The 17,770-nt window shown below is 43.0% G+C and overlaps 1 protein-coding gene across 1 annotated transcript in view; it reads right to left on the bottom strand.

Annotated features, from left to right (window-relative positions):
- Positions 1-17,770, bottom strand: part of LOC136884884 (probable peptidoglycan muropeptide transporter SLC46) — a 431,764-nt gene that overhangs the window by 313,030 nt on the left and 100,964 nt on the right. The gene's annotated exons all lie outside the window — the stretch shown is intronic.

Below are 17,770 nucleotides of genomic sequence, written 5' to 3'. Positions count from 1 at the left end.
GGCTTGATCAGTGGACACTTGTTGCGCAGATGGTCAGGCGACCCGCAAGCATAACATTTACGGAGATTGACTGGTCGGCGAGGTGGAGGCCGAGTGTTACTAAAGGAAGGCGGGGGTTCTTTCGCGACACGCAAAGAATCGGCGTATCTAACTCCTTCCGCTGAGACGGCCAATGCTTCAAGTTCAGAGAAGGTTTGCGGACACGCCGCGAAACACAAATATGACCTGTAGGATGGTGAAATACCTTCTACAATAGCCTGCACAATCTGATCTTCAGGAAAGTGCAGAGCAAACACCCTAGTGTAGAATTTGATATCTTGTATGAAATCAGCCAAGTTTTCATCCAAGCGCTGTACACGGTAATAGTACTTCTGAATCAGGGAGGACCTGGCCCTAGCCGGGATGAAGTTAGCTAGCAAATGGGCATGGAAATCCTCAATAGATGATTGCTCGGCAATGGCTCTTACGATTTTATCAGAGAGAATACCAATAGCATACGGATAGATAATTTGCAAAATTTGACATGGCGAAAGAGAAAAAACAAGAGCATGATCCTGAAATTCCACTAGAAATCTTAAAAATGAAATTACATCACTGGTGGTGTTGACGGAAAACTTAGAGATACCTCTAAGCAACATTGCCAATGGATGAGGCAAGCTACTGAACCCAGGTGACATAGTCGTTAAAGGTTTCAATGGCAAAGAAGTTAATTCAGAGCGGATGTTACCCAATGACGCACGGCGTTCAGATTCGTTGTTCGATGGGGCAGAGATAGTTTGAGCAGCAACGGTTATCCTATTGACTTCTCCCTGAGGAGGCTCTTCATCACTACCTACGTTCACTGTGGCGGGTTGATCAGTTTTGGGAGGAACTTCGCCGGTTAGCAATTGAGTAACCTTATTAGACAATTCAGAAATAGTTTCAAGGAGCGTATTAGCGTCCTTCCTCTGAACGTCATTCACCTTTAGAGACAACAGATCATTAACTCTATTTGCAAAGTGATACAGCCTGCCTTGCACACGCTTAATTTGATTAGGAGACGGATCGTTTTCATCAAAAAAGCTGACTACAGATGCTAGCCCAGTAATATTCTCGACGATCGTGGAAAGAGAATCATCAATTTCTTTCTCTCCCAAATTGGGGATGGAAATGGGCAAATCAAGGGACTCTCTAAGCTTGTTGGTGTCGATTGCAACCGTGCCTCCAGATTGCACATTTCTGATAGTTAACTCGTATATCAACTCCTCTTTGCGCAAATAGTTAAGGAGGAGAACATCGCGAGGGCCGGGCATGATGACAGAACAATTTTGAAAAACTCAAAAAATTCCAGCAACTGAGACAATTGTTAGAGTTCGAATCAAAGCAATGTTTAGCCGTCAAAAGGGGCTAAATTGAGACCCATTCAACCACGCTCTGCTACCACTTGTTACCGTGTTTTAGCGGTAGTTATGCGTAAAAGAAGGTGCGGGTGTGAATGGGTTTCAAGCTACGAAATTATAGTGCATGTAAAATTAATTTAAAATTTAACAAGGTTATATTTTCTTTTCAAAAACAAAGCAATAACAGACATGGCAGGTACAATGTAGCAAAACAAGGGGAGTTACAATATTTACAGGTTTTGGGCTTCACGCCCTGACTTCAGCGATCAGCTCAGTTTTACCACAAACACAAGTTTTAACAGAGGGGCAGAAAGCCCCATTCATCCCTAGGAGCCCCTGGCTCCGAATTACACAGAAAAGCCTCCACGAGGCATATGACACTCCATTTCAAAAGAGCGATCCGCTCTCAAAATTTAAGCCTCTCAAAGGCCACACCAAACTCTACCTTCAAGCTGTCCTCTAAGGACGTATTCACAGGGGTAAAATACCCAACCTACTGAGGTCTATTGAATGAAAAAGAAAGTTGATTACATGACCTCTAAAATAACAATTTGAGAGGAGGCTAACCGCACTCCTGATACACTTTGTTTAAGACCTACTTGGCACTAGGCCGTTAATACAAGGGCTAATCCCATACTACGGAGGTGACTTCAGAAAATAACAATTTACATTACATCACGGAAGAATTGGTTTGAGAAAATAAGTCCACCTCAAAACAATATGAGTGGGAACTCGAGAGGGTTAGCACTCTCTATCCCAATATGTGGTTTAGAAGATAGGATAGGTACCAGTAGTCTTTACATTTTAAAGGAAGGTTACATGGTGGAAGGCCTAGAACCCGCCCCGAAGATTAAACTGCTGAGCAAGCAAAGAAAGAAGTTATTACTTGGCCATTACCTTGTTGTAGACGCCGCCGAAGAAAGAGGCGCTTCCCGCCTCCTGCTATGTACTTAATACACTGAAAGATGGAACAGAAGTGGCCCGGAGACCCCAAAATCAGCAGTTTATATCCTCTCACGGAAGATTCTAGGCGTTAGGGGAAAGAAAACACCCTCCCACAAAAATTTTATTGGCTAGGGAAAAGAAACCCCTACATAGAGGAAGAAGAAACACATTATTGGTGGAAAATTAATTAAAGAAATTCGGGATTGGCTAGATCCAAAATAAGGGGAAAAAGAGGGGTATACAGCCAACTTAAACAATGACAGAAAGAAATTTAACCAAGAACAAACTCTTGAAATAAAAATTTCTCCAACAAAATAGTTCTTTGACTCCGCACTAGGTCGCACTATTGTTGATCTTCAGTAGTGTCCTCTAGAAGAGAAAGTTCACACTTCTTACTTCAAGCGAAACAAAAACACATCAAAAATGACACAGTTCACAAACTCAAAAATTTCCAGGTAGTGACATCTTCTGAGAAATTAGTAGATTAATAGTGTAGATAAAGTTCAGACTTCCTCCAGAAGAGGAGTTTCAACTGGCGCAACTTTTAAATAAACAGAGTAGAGGTGTACCGCCCGGTACAATAATAATAATAATAAAATATATAGCTATGGACTGTAAAAGAAGCAAAGGTGTCAAAATTTAGTCTCACAGAAGTCCTTTACCGTGTTTGAAGACAAGGATTTGCCACTTTCAAGCATCACCTCTGAATATTATTTTCGGTTTTGACATTGGTCTTCATTGATGCCACGGCCATTACATTACGAGTCCTTTCCCATCAGGCTGTCGCCAAAAATCCTACATGAATTAGCACAACCTTCAATCACTTGCAAAAAAAATAAAATAAACAGAAGATGAAAGTTTAATGCGAGTGAACCACGCCTATCTGTAAGTCAAACGACTTAGTAAACATTTTATATAAAAACTAGTTAACCATCAGAAGAAATGTCCCCTCCCAGGTAGGACAAGATGTATGTTAACGAGCTTAGTAATTCGCAATAGTACACTGTCAGTGGCCGTGACGTCGAGGCCGAATGCCTTGAAATAAATAATCCATTACATAAATGTTAGCTTTACGTAAGCTGGAGCGGGCAGAAAGAGAAGATTCTACGGTGAAGGTGACATGATTGTAGGTTTGTTAACGACGGTGCGAAAATAAAATCAAGGTTCGTGACATTAATCACAATGGGACCACGTGTTACAGGAACATCCACCCACTCAGCGGGTTTTACGTCATGTCAACCATTAGTGATCTCTTCTCTCTACTCACAGTCCCGTATAGCAAACTGACCGCCAGTAGTTTAAATGATGGGATACGGAACAATTATTTTATTGCTTTATTTATATAAGTGTTGAATGTTGCTATCCCAATGGCTAAGAAAAATTGGAATGGGGCTCTGTCGAGGCCACGGCCACAATACGTACCGAGTGATAGGTAATGGAAAGTTTCGAAATAGAAAGTATCTGGTCAGTGGCGTTTAGAAATATGATGCATTTATTTATTTATTTATTTATTTATTTATTTATTTATTTATTTATTTATTTATTTATTTATTTATTTATTTATTTATTTATTTATTTATTTATTTATTTAATTCAATCCGTTTACCGTCCAGGGTTGGTTTTACCTCGGACTCAGTGAGGGATCCCACCTCTACCACCTCAAGGACAGTGTTCTAGAGCGTGAGGAATTTGGTCGGAGATAAAATTGGGGAGGAGGACCAGTATTTCGCCCAGGGAGCCTCACCTGCTATGCTGAACAGGGCCCCTGTGGGCGATGGGAAGATTGGAAGGAATAGACAAGGAAGAGGGAAGGAAGCCCCTGTTCAGCATAGGAGGCAGTATAGTCCTGTATCCCTAACTGCTGAAAATTTTGTTGCCTGAATAGATTACAGCCAGACCAGGACATAATCAAATCATGCATTTATTCACATTTACTACAATTACTTATTTAATTTTATACTTATTCCCTACTTATAAATAGAACTAGAGCTCCAGATTCCTTCAAAATAAATTCCAGGTTCAGGTTCCAACAAGTTTACTCTTCGCAGATGTTGATCTAAAAGACCAGAAGAGAAGCCCAGGAAGAAATAAATAAATAAATGGGTATAACGGAGTACATGGGGTGCAACAAAGCAAGAGGATGGCACATTTTCCATACGTGGCTCTGATCTTGTTAAAACTGAAAAACATTTCTTGGCAATGTGCTCAACAAGAATGCTGGTTGCGTGGACGATGTCAGATCAAGAATCCATGCAAGTTGGCTAGATTGCGAGATGTCAGGAGTGCTTGTGGACAGAAAGAGGCCAAAGAAACTAAAGATCAAGGTGAATAAACAAGTTGTAAGACCTGGTATGATATACGGCTTGGAGTGCTGGGCGTTAAGAAGCAAGGAAGAGAAGATGATCGACTCAGCTTAGTGGGATAGTAGGTCTCACCCTCGCCGATCGTAGAAGGAATGGGGACATTCAGGCAGAAATGAAGTCTACAAGGTAAGAGAGAGAAGAAAGTCGGCCCCGCGGTGTAGCCGTGGAGTGTCTTCCTGTTAATTGGAAACCCCGTGTCCAACTCCCGGCCAGGTCAGGGATTTTTAACTTGATCTGAGGGCTGGTTCGAGGTCCACTCAGCCTACGTGATTACAATTGAGGAGCTATCTGACAGTGAGATAGCGGTCCCGATCTAGAAAGCTAAGAATAACAACCGAGAGGATTCGTCGTGCTGACCACACGACACCTCGTAATCTGCAGGCCTTCGGGCATAGCAGCTGTCGCTTCGTAAGCCATGGCCCTTCGAGGTTATTGCTCAATGGGGTTTGGGTTTGTTAAGAGGGAGGAGAGTCTTCCGTTTCGGCCATGTGCAAACAAGAAAAAAAGGTTACTTGCTGAGGAGAGTAAAGGAGGCGCAGATGGGAGGAAAAAGAGGTCGCGGAAGACCCAAACTGTCCTTGGATAGGAGGATCAGAATGGGTATGGCAGAACTCGAGCTCACCGCTGAGGATGCACAGGACAGGGTGCTGACGCCTCGCCCACCCCACATAATGGACAAGAATAATATCAGTATAGCAATTAATACCAGTCTCCCTCACCGTAAATGTATACAGACTGTGCTGGGATTCGATTGCACGACCTTGCCCAGAAGAGGCGAGAATCAACTACATTAGACAGCCGGCGTAAAGAAGTGGTGTTTTAGAGAGTAACAAAAACATATGCGATACCAATGGGGTTGAAAATCCACAGCCTGTTTCCAGTCATTCGACCGGATCAGAAATGAAATGAATGAAGACCACGTCTAGCGACCAGGATAGGGTTTGTGCCGGCTGCAACGATTAATGACTGACAGATAAAATGGAGTGATATTGGAGAGTGTTGTTGGAATGACAGATAACAGAGAAAACCAGAGTACCCGGAGAAAAACCTGTCCTGCCTCCGCTTTATCCAGCACAAATCTCACAAGGTTTGACCGGGATTTGAAACATGGAACGCAGCGGTGAGGGCCCGGCGCGCTGCAGCCTGAGCCACGGACGCTCACTACTAAGGAGTTTATGGATGAATACTTGAACGATAAGCAGCGGATAATTTCATAAGACTACTTATCTTCGGAGCACATTATTATTATTATTATTATTATTATTATTATTATTATTATTATTATTATTATTATTATTATCCAAATCCTGGGCTGAACGGTCAGCGTCGAGACCTTCGGTTCAGAAGGTCCCTGGTTCGAACTAACCCAGTCGGCTCGGAGATTTTAAATTCGTGTAATTAATTCTTCTCGCTCGGGGACTGGTTCTTTGTGTTTGTCCCAACAATGTCATCATAATCAGATAAAAACACGCTACACTACCGAACACCACGGAAATACGCAATAATCATTACATCCCTCGGCATAGGGTTTGTGTTAGGAAGGGCATCCGGCTGTAGAACAGGGCCACGTCCGTATGTTCCGTATGTGTGACACAGTTTACACCCACGACCCCACAAGGTGTGGGAAAAAGCGGCATATTATTATTATTATTATTATTATTATTATTATTATTATTATTATTATTATTATTATTATTATTAAACCGAAGCATGTTGCGGTATCTGAATCGGATTGAGCATCATTCATCCAGACTGAAATACCTCCGTTTGGATATAATGATGTTAGAATGCAGTAGCAGACTTGCTCCGTCTATAATGAAAAATATCGACGGCAGATTAACGTACTTGTACCTTAGTATTAAGGTTCATCTTACGTCTAGACTTTAATCAACACTGCCATGTGTTATGCCTGCTACGTTCAACAAATTTCTCTTATGGAGAAAAAATATTATGTAATCTGTAACTCCAGACACCTTACAGTAATAACATGGCGGTACAATGATGAGTGTAATCATAAAATTAATGGCGGTAAGCACCAAGCACTTGCAATGACTTCATAATGAAGGTTTTTCTGTGCATTCTAAACGATGGGAAACTTTTTTTAAATGACACACAGTGCTTAAATGTCAACACCATTTTCAACTGCGTTTCCCATGTTATTTTAAGTGACAAAAATGTCATATAATTGCATTTCCCATGTAATTTTAAGTAGCAAAATATTCTTAGAACAATATCCCATAATACAACAACTGACAAAAAAAGAAAAAAGTAGAACCCCCCCCCCCCCGTAATATCCAACTTGGACGTAATGTGGTATACCGTCGAAGAATGTACAAATGATTAGATTTGTAATGATTTCCGACGATTAGAAAAGACACCACAACACTACGATTAAAGCGATAGTGTTATGGAGCGTCAGACAGTCGGTCAACAGCCGGGATGAGTGGATCAGACGGTTGAGGTACCGGCCATCTGACCCTCGACTTGGCAGGTTCGATCCTAGCTCAGTCCGGTGGTATTTGAAGGTGCTCAAATACGTCAGCCTCATGTCCGTAGATTTACTGGCACGTAAAAGAACTCCTGCGCGACAAAATTCCGGCACCTCAGCGTCTCCGAAAACCGTAGAAGTAGTTAGTGGGACGTAAAGCCAATAACTTTATTATTAGTCGGTCAGCACAGTGAGAAAGGATCTATGGACATAGACAATTCGTTGCTAAAGGGTTATGCAGTATTACCAACACTGGATGGAGTTTTATGCTGGGTGATTTGCGGATATTCGCGAAGTCGGGTGGTACTAACATGCAGTTTCGAAACCTGTGGGACATCCAAATGTCACAATGGCCCGATATTGCAACCAATGGGAACGTGAGGGCATTTTCACAAACTTCATGAAAGTTCTGGTCGGTGGTTCACCGTAGCATGCGCCATAGCAACTGTTTCTCGACGCCCTAAACCACGCTGTGTCATCTCAAACCACATTATTACGCTTGACATAAGATGAACTGCGGATTCATCGTCCTGAGCGAAGGACGCCGTTATCAACGCAGCAGAGGTGGCAGTGGGGTGGTATGAAGTAACAGACAAATAAACTGACGAGTATCATGTTCAGTGATAAATCTGGGTTCTGCAGAACCACGGATGACCATCAGGTACGAGTGTGATGGCACCTGAATCAACAGACCTTCCGAAATTAATTAACAAACAAAAGTCCAGCAGTTGAATGACCCTTCCTGAATTTCCCTTGGTATTCGCCTATTTGATGCTCCACTTGGGCTTCTAAACGCTCCAGGATAGCAAGTGAATGTATTTTGTACGGTAGAAGGGACATTCCTCTGTAGTTGTTGACGGTTTTCTTGCTGCCTTTTTTGTGTAACGGATGGATCAACGCCGCTTTCCAGTCCCCGGGAAGGATTTGTACTTCCAAAATTTGTTCTATTTGTTTCTGCAAGACTTCAACTGCTTCTTCAGGCGCATATTTCCAGAGTTCTGCAACGACAGTCTTCTCCAGGCGCTTAGTTGTTTTTGAGTCGGGCAATGTGATGCTTGATTTCTTCTTTGTCGGGTGTTCTCGATTCTGGGCATATGAGTAAGGGTTCTGCGGTCTTTATGGGATTTTTATGTTAATCGCAATTTGGTAAGTTCTTAAAGTAGTCGGCGAGGATGGTACAGTTTTCTTCGTTTGAGATCGCTAACGTATCGTCCTTTCGCTGAAAGCATAGCGATGGAGGTTTATAGCCCGTAAATTTTCTTTTGAACGTTCTATAGTACTCTCTGGTCGATCTTCTTAATAAGTGACTTTTCATATTTACGTTGCCGTCCTTCCTGCATGCCGCGTGTCGGTAGACGAGAGCTCGGTCGTCGTCACACCTTCCCTGTACGCCGGTAAGGAACCTACCAATTTTGATGAATAGATAATATTGAAAAAATGAGGCAAAAACAACGAAACTTCCCCATTACAGTTAGTGTTGAAGATGCTTTCTCTCAACCTGTAGACGACCGCAATTCAGCCTTTTGAATCTTCAAAATTTCGGTGCGAATTACATTTTATAATCTATAGCACACGGAAATACACTGTTCAACATTTAATTCAGGGCCCATGAAACGCTCTAAACCGACCAATTACAGCTTTATAAGAAGCAATCAGAGCCTCCCCACCTCAGATGGCAGCGCGTCAGCCTCTCACCGCTAGATTTCGTGGTTCAAATTCCGGTCACTCCATTTGAGATTTGTTCTGAACAAAGCGAAGGCGCGACAGGTTTTCTACGGGTAATCCGGTTTTCCCTGTTATCTTTCATTCCAGAAACACTCCCCAAAATCATTTCATTTCATCTGTCAGTCATTAATCATTGCCGCAGATGAGTGCGACAAGTATCGGCACAATTCTTATCCTCACCGCTAGATGGGGGCCTTTGTCCATTCGATTCCTGACCCAGTAGAATGACTGGGAATAGGCTGTGGATGTCATTTTTCAAGAAGGAATCACGCTGTACGCTCTACGGAAGCTTACCGCAGACTAGCTGAGACCACGACATCGCTGGGCGAGCTATGGTTGTTGCATCATCTACTCGCTCAGACATTGCACCGAGAATAACCGACAACTCTGCTGAGGCTCACAGTGTGTCTCAGGTACTTCCTGTGAGATTCTTCCTGCTGTTTCTCGTTTCAGCAGGCTTAGCTAGCTTTTAGGTTTGCATTATTGTTCAGAGGATTCTTCGTGTCGATATTATTGTGACACGCGTGTAATTACTGCCTGTGTCGTAGTGTGAGGAGACGTAGGGTAAGACTGAAGCCATTGAGAGTGGTACGTTATTGACTTTGTGTGTTTTCTTGTGTTACCTCTCACGAGAAAGCACCTTGACACAGTCTTTCAAGAAGACATTGCTCGTCCACACACGAATATGTGTCCATGGACTACCTGCGACGTGCTACTTCAGTTGCCAACAAGTTCTCCCGATCCGTCCCCAAGAGAACTCGGAGGCAAATTTCCATTCAGGCGATCTTTAGAATCCCATATCGAGAGCTATAATCGGTGATCAAAGGAAAGCGCTTTGACCTCGAAAGATTACTCAGAACTGTCTAATCAAACGGTTGCTAGTTTATCATGTTATCCTACCCACTTAAAGCTCTGTGCTCCACGGAATATTTCACTCCTAGGCTTTTCCCATCCCATCGTCACCATAAGATCTATCTGTGTCGGTGCGAGGTAAAGCCACTAACAAAAAAAAAGTAGCAAATAAACCTGACAGGAATCTGGACAGTACAAAAACAGGGCGGATTTCACAAGAGACGTACATGACCTTTACAGTACATAATACTCAAACTGGCTTGAACAGGATGTGAGCATGGAGTTTTTTCTATTTTATTCTTTCTGTTATTTGTTGTAGCCCTACCGCTGTCGAAGTTCCTGTCAGACACATGGAAGTTCTATTGTTTGCTGTCAGCCCAAGAGCACGTTGAATCCCCAGTCAACCCCCTGTGGGTGGGGGCGGTAGAATAACACCCACGGTATCCCCTGCCTGTCGTAAGAGGCGACTAAAAGGGGCCTCAGGGGCTCTGAACTTTGGAGCGTGGGTTGGCGATCACGGGGCCCTTAGCTGAGTCCTGGCATTGCTTCCACTTACTTGTGCCAGGCTCCTCACTTTCATCTATCCTATCCGACCTCCCTTGGTCAACTCTTGTTCTTTTTCGACCCCGACGCTATTAGGTTTGCGAGGGCTAGGGAGTCTTTCATTTTCACGCCCTTCGTGGCCCTTGTCTTCCTTTGGCCGATATCTTCATTTTTCGAAGTGTCGGATCCCTTCCATTTTTTCTCTCTGATTAGTGTTATATAGAGGATGGTTGCCTAGTTGTACTTCCTTTTAAAACAATAATCACCACCACCACCACCACCACCGATCCCCAGTGAACCTACATTAGCTGCCATAGATAACCTAGGCGTCACTGTAGGGGAAATGAGAAGTGAAGTATTTTCCCGTTACTTTCCTCATTGAATTGGAGAGTGGGTTTACGTATCAGTTCGCAGCAAATTGTCACACGTATCCATGCCCGTGGAAGTGCTACAACCTACTGGCATAAGAACAACAATATGATCGTCCTGGCAACTTCCTTGTCAATTTGATCTGATAGAAACTTAACTGGTAATTACCGAAGTAAGCAAATTACCACCATTACCCTTCTCAAAATATTTAATTATTTTAAGCTTTCTTTACCGAGCTTGATAGCTGCAGGCGCTAAGTGTGGCCATATCCAGTAATCGGGAGATTAGTGGGTTCGAAGCCCACTATCGGCACCTTATAAAAGATGTGCGCTGCGAAAAAAGTGAAAGGGAAGCGGCCGTGGCTTGTGAAAGGAAATGTCCCGACAGTTGTCCCAGTATGGAGAATGGGAAACCACGGAAAGCCATCGTCAGGACAAGCCCAACGCCTCCATAATGCAGAGCTCTTTTCCAATCTGTAACTGGTAGGTGTGTTTTATAGAATAACCCGTGCGATACCGCCACTAGCTTTCTCATCAAACCGGAAGCGGTTGGAATCCTCGCAAATGCATGTGCGAATTTTAAAAATTAAGGATCAGGTCCCTGACGTTTGGATTTTTTATAAAAGTGGATGTTCTGTGTCTGTGACCCTCGTATCAAATCACATAGAAGTCTTCAAGCTTCACCGAGAGAGTTAGCCGTGCGGTTAGGGGCCCGCAGCTGTGAGCTTTCATTCGGGAGACAGTGGGTTTGAACCCCACCATCAGCAGCCTTGAAGATGGTTTTGCGTAGTTTCCCAATTTTCACACCAGGTAAATTCTGGGGCTGTACTTTTTTTAAGGTCACGGCCACTTTCTTCACACTCCTAACCCTCTCCTATCGCATCGCCGCCATAAGATCTGTCTGTGTCGGGGCGACCTAAGGTAACTTGTAAAACAAAATCTTCAATCTTGATTATTTTTATGTTTTGAATCACTTGCTGTAAAACATGCCCATGCGCTCTGTTACAGGGGAAGTCAGGTGTGCCATCTTTCGGTACATGGCGGAACTACAGTACACAGCCTCAATCGGCTTGCTCTGACCTACTAACATACTACAACAAATGAACAGCGGAACGAACGTCTTCCTTACGCGAGGGTTCCGAGAATCATTTACCACTTTCATATGGTCGATTTTAATGAAGTGATATATTATAATACTAGCGTTTGTACCCGTTCTTCGCATGGGATTTGCAGTGGATTACATTTTCCTTCAGGAATTTATGCAAAGTGACATGGTTCTATCCACACGTTTAATACATGTTAAAATTATCTTATAATCACAGCAATAGATAAACTTATCTTTTCTTACGAAAGCACGTGATATATGATGAATCTGAATAAAGTCGAGATAGAATGAGGCCTGTGCATTTGCTGGCGGGACTTAGTGTTTACAGTGCACTATGTCTCCTAGTATAGGCTAGAGCAATTTTGTACTTTCATTGACCTGTCTCAGTCTTATCCTTGGCTTTGACAATGTGAAAGTGATTGAGGTATGAGTGATGCTAGTAATGCCATTCCTTCTGCAGCCAGTCCCTGCTATGAATGGTGTGAAAATATCGCTCATAGGGTCGGTTGGTGAATGCATTTCAGGGGGCTTGGCAGACTGATATGTAATGGCAACTTCTGGCTCGGTGAGGAAAACAACGGGAAACTATCTCACTCCTCATTTCCCTAGTACGCCTCTTCGGTGATGCCTAGGTCATGCGGAACTGTTGAGGATCTAACTAGCCTTCGGGCTGAGGACTCAACGTACAGAATGAGACCGGAGAAGATTACTATTTTCTGCGGGCTTCATGCTCTGCATGCACTATAATACTTTCGTGTGGCTATTAAAAGCCGATTGCAGCTCTTGTAAGGGAGACCCTCCGATCAGGGTGGGCAGCATGTGCCATGGGTAGGTAACTGCGTGTTATTGTGGTGGAGGATAGTGTTATGTGTGGTGTGTGTGAGTTGCAGGGATGTTAGGGACATCACAAACACCCAGCCCCCCGGCCATTGAAATTAACCAATTAAGGTTAAAATCCCTGACCCGGCCGGGAATCGAACCCGGGACCCTCTGAACTGAAGGCCAGTACGCTGACCATTCAGCCAACGAGTCGGACTCTGCAGGCAGTGACGCACACTCTCGCATACCTTCAGTTATTTGAAGGATCCATAACAGAAGAAAATCAGAGGACGCATAATATTTCGCTCGGCTTGAAAATTAAACCAACCTCGTGTAACTGAATACCGAGGAAACATGAGGTAGAACGTTTCCTTTCGGCGCCAGTCAGTCAGTCAGTCTGTCTGTCTGTCTGTCTGGTTATCAGTCTGTTTGTAGTCCGACTCGTTGGCTGAATGGTCAGCGTACTGGCCTTCGGTTCAGAGGGTCCCGGGTTCGATTCCCGGCCGGGTCAGGGATTTTAACCTTAATTGGTTAATTTCAATGGCCCGGGGGCTGGGTGTTTGTGATGTCCCCAACATCCCTGCAACTCACACACACCACACATAACACTACCCTCCACCACAATAACACGCAGTTACCTACACATGGCAGATGCCGCCCACCCTCATCGGAGGGTCTGCCTACAAGGGCTGCACTCGGCTAGAAATAGCCACACGAAATTATTATTATTAGTCTGTTTGTACATTCCTCAAAGTGGAAAACTGCTGGACTTATTTCAAAGAAACTCACGTAGGATTGTGTTATTAGGTGCATATGATGTCTTGATAATCACACGGCGTTCGTATTTATAGGAAGATTATTCTGAAATATGTTCGTTAACATTAGCTCTATCAAAACACTGTATATAACAAACATTTAAGAATATGTTGTTTCTATTCCTTTATGCCATGTTCGTATTTATCGTTTTAAAAAGGTAGAATAATCTAGGGTATCTGTGGTCTCCGTTCAACCCTCTCTTTGACACCTGTATCACTATGGTGTTCGTACTGGTGTGTTAATTTATAATTAAATGGAACCGGAGGCGTGTGTATTACATGCCAACTCCACACTGGATATCTGCGGGACTCCGATCTGTTTACGGGCTGAGTACGGTAATGAACCGTTGAATAGTCGTGACTACAAATTATTAACAATTTTCAGCTCCCTCAACGGATGTGTTAGAATGTCGGTTTAAACCCGGCAGAGGTAGGCGGATTTTTTAAGGGTGGCTAAAGTTCATTCGGCACTCCATGCGGTACGATATCGGCTTTTAAGGATCTCTGGTGACATATTTGGTGTTCACCTGACGTAATTAAGTAAAACTCAGGCACTGATCGCCTGATAGATATATGTTACTCTGCCACCTGGTATAGTAAAACGGAACGTCGAAAGTGATACGCAGGTAGCCAGGTTACGTCAAAACTAAATACCTGCACATGGTGACTGAAACCACACGATTATTATGATTATTTATATTATTAAGACTAACTTTAATATGATTACCATTACGTCATTTTATGGTTTTTGGAGACGCCGAGGTACCAGAAGGTTGTCCCGTAAGAGTTTCCTTCCATACCTGTAAATCTAGGAACACAAGGCTGGAGTATTTAAGCATGTTGATAAACGGGGCAAAAAGTCAGGTCGTGAGTTTCACAAATAGGAAAAGTCCTCTCAGTTTTAATTACTGCGTTGATGGGGTGAAAGTTCCTTTTTGGGATCATTGTAAGTATCTAGGTGTTAATATAAGGAAAGATCTTCACTGGGGTAATCACATAAATGGGATTGTAAATAAAGGGTACCGATCTCTGCACATGGTTATGAGGGTGTTTAGGGGTTGTAGTAAGGATGTAATGGAGAGTGCATATAAGTCTCTGGTAAGACCCCAACTAGAGTATGGTTCCAGTGTATGGGACCCTCACCAGGATTACCTGATTATAGGTTTGAATGACGTCTATAAAAGTAGGAAAGATCACAATATGAAGATAAAGTTGGAATTCAAGAGGACAAACTGGGGCAAATATTCATTTATAGGAAGGGGAGTTAGGGATTGGAATAACTTACCAAGGGAGATGTTCAATAAATTTCCAATTTCTTTGAAATCATTTCGGAAAAGGCTAGGAAAGCAACAGATAGGGAATCTGCCACCTGGGCGACTGCCCTAAATGCAGATCAGTATTGATTGACCTTCAAAAGTATGATTATTACCGGTACTTCAGATGTAGATTTCTGATACGACCATCGGGCGGAAATATCTGTGACAGGATCGCATTTCGGTGAAGTCTGACTAGGGTGAAGCCTACGAACCTACAATAAAATATATAAAAAATATATTATGTTCATAAGATAAACATGTTCAAAATTAACAACATTTACATTTATTAATAACTTAAAGTACAGTATAACGGCACGAGTCCGCCTCTGTGGTGTAGTGGTTAGTGTGATTATCTGCCAACCCCGGAGGTCCGGATTCGATTCCCGGCTCTGCCACAAAATTTGAAAACTGGTACGAGGACCTGGAACGGGATCCACTCAGCCTCGGGAGGTCAAATGAGTAGAGGTTTCGATTCTCACCTCAGCCATCCTCGAAGTGGTTTTCCAGGGTTTCCCACTACGGTACTTCTCCAGGCAAATAACGGGGTGGTACATAACTTTTTTAAGGCTAAGGCCACTTTCTACCCTCTTCTTTGTCTACCCCTTCCAATCTTCCCATCCACCACAAGACCCTTGTTAAGCATAGCCTGTGAGGCCGCCTCAGCGAGGTACTGGTCCTCCACCCCAGTTCATCCTCGATCAAATATCTTACGCTCCAGGACACCGCCCTTAAGGCGGTAGAGGTGGGATCCCTCGCTGATTCCGAGGGAAAAACCAACCCTGGGCAATAAATGGATTAAATTAATAAATACTGTACAACTAATAGAGATTAAAGCCGACAACCTAAGGATACCGTGGCTAGCCTTTGCAGATGATTGACTTTATTGGCAAATGACTTACAGGAGGCTACTACTCAGCTCCAAACACTGCACTCAGTAGTGGCTAAAACGGTTCTTTTGATCAACATAGGAAAGACCGAGTTTGTTACTAACATCAAAGATGCCCCTGGAAAGATGAGATTCAGAGACAATATCTACAACAAGAGAGTCAAAAGTGTAAAGTACCTTGGGGACTGGTTCTCAGAGGACCTCAGAGAAACAATGGCTCTTGAACACAGGAGACGCAAACTAGATAAGACTTACCATGCCTGTAGAAAACTATATGCTTCAAAAAATCTGTCGATGAATGTCAAACTAAGACACTGCCGTGCAGTAATCAGACCTTCAGTCCTCTGTGCAGCAGAGTGTCTATATTTAACTAAGAAGACCCCACTAAGAGCCCTCGAGGTACAAGAAAGAAAGTTCCTGAGACGGATAGTGGGATAAAGAATTTTACCAACCAAATCGTGAGCTATATAAACACCAAGAAAATTGCATAGATGCCATCAGAAGAAGGCGACTGGCTTTTTACGGACACCTATCCAGAATGGACTCAAATAGGTTATCCCATAGGATCTTCAAGGCTGCTAACAAGGGCAAAGCTACTGGATTCGTGTGGATGAAGCAAGTGGAGAGGGACCTTTCGGAGCTCCATATAAATCAAAACGACATAGCTGATCGGAGTAACTATCATACAACTCTTAAAACTAAATCCTTTGTGACATCCCTCACAGAAGTTACCCACAGACCAAAAGACGAGACCAGGAAATGGTCTGAGGAACGTAAGATAGAATTTAGCCGGAAAATGAAGCACTACTGGGCCATCAGGAAAGCTCGAGGTACCAACAAGAAAACAGCTGCCAAACCAACCATTAAGAACACCAGTTGTGGCAAACAACGACGATGACATCAAGAAACAGCTAAAACACAAGCACCGTGGTCCATAGATGGCCCTAACGAAATAAAAAATAAAAAAATAAAGAACTGTACGAATAACGAATTACTAGCTTCTTACGGTATTTTACATTGTATACGGATTTCTCCGTAAATTACTGTAAAGGCAGCGAGTAAGATTCTACTAAATTGTATTTCCCTTAGCGCTATCCGAGAAAGAAAACCGGGAGGACGCCATACGTTGTTTCCGATGCAAGGAAGGTATTGTGGAAGTTTTGAGGATAATGGCAGGCCACATTTCCTTCTGCCAATCATAAACAAATCGGCAGTTTCTACAATAACGGCAGGCTCACTTGGCAAGTGCCATTCACAACAGAGATGGAGAGTTTTCATTATAAAGACAGGCCCCTTATCCTAATGTCAGTCACAACCGAGTTGGAGAGATTTGATTATAATCGAGAAACACAGCGCTAACTAACATATCAACAATCGACACATGACAATAAGTCATAGGACCAAAGTTGTAGATCTCTCCAAATTGAACGGCGATTGTGCTATTTGTTTTGTGATACGACTTACCGTTTAGCCACCAACTATCCCGAAACGAAGGTCTACACCGTCATTAAAATTGCATTCATATTTCGATACTTTTCAGGGCCAAAAGTTATACATTTGAACAGCTTGGAATTATTCCTCAAAGAAAATAGTGTCCAGATTTCGGGATTAGCACGCGCATACATACGAGTAATTAAGAGAGAACGTAATACAGTTAAGGAAGTTGAAATTAACAGAAAATAGGATAACTGAGGACAGCTGGATAGGACAAATATGTAAATACCAAGTGGATGTACTGGAAAACAAAACGCCCCTCAATAAATTGTGATGGTATGAGTTACTGATATAAGAAGGCGGCAACAGAAGAGAAATTTAGGTGCAGGGATTCTTAGGTAAACAAATAAGATGTTGACTTATGGTGTTTTTACTTAAGCCTAAAGAGACAAGGCAGAGGCAAGAAATTAAAGCGGAAAACAGAAGTAGAATAGAAATACAGTAAAAATGATAACACCTTGCGGTGTGAAATAACGGGCTACACTCCGCGGTACCGTTCACATATAAACAGCGCCCCCCAGTGCTCTTCGAGGACGGTTGTAACCTCCAACGGTATTGCGCCAATATCCCACAGAATGACCGACTGACGCCTCTCTTGCTTTCTACCCAAGGAACAACCAGGAGTTGATGACGAAAATAGCAATACGTTACATCCCTGCTGGCAAGCAGTCA

The sequence above is a fragment of the Anabrus simplex genome, chromosome 1 (assembly GCF_040414725.1).
Source record: "Anabrus simplex isolate iqAnaSimp1 chromosome 1, ASM4041472v1, whole genome shotgun sequence".
NCBI lineage: Eukaryota > Metazoa > Arthropoda > Insecta > Orthoptera > Tettigoniidae > Anabrus > Anabrus simplex.
The sequence above is the reverse complement of the archived record's forward strand: the minus strand, read 5'-3'. Positions and strand labels throughout refer to the sequence as shown.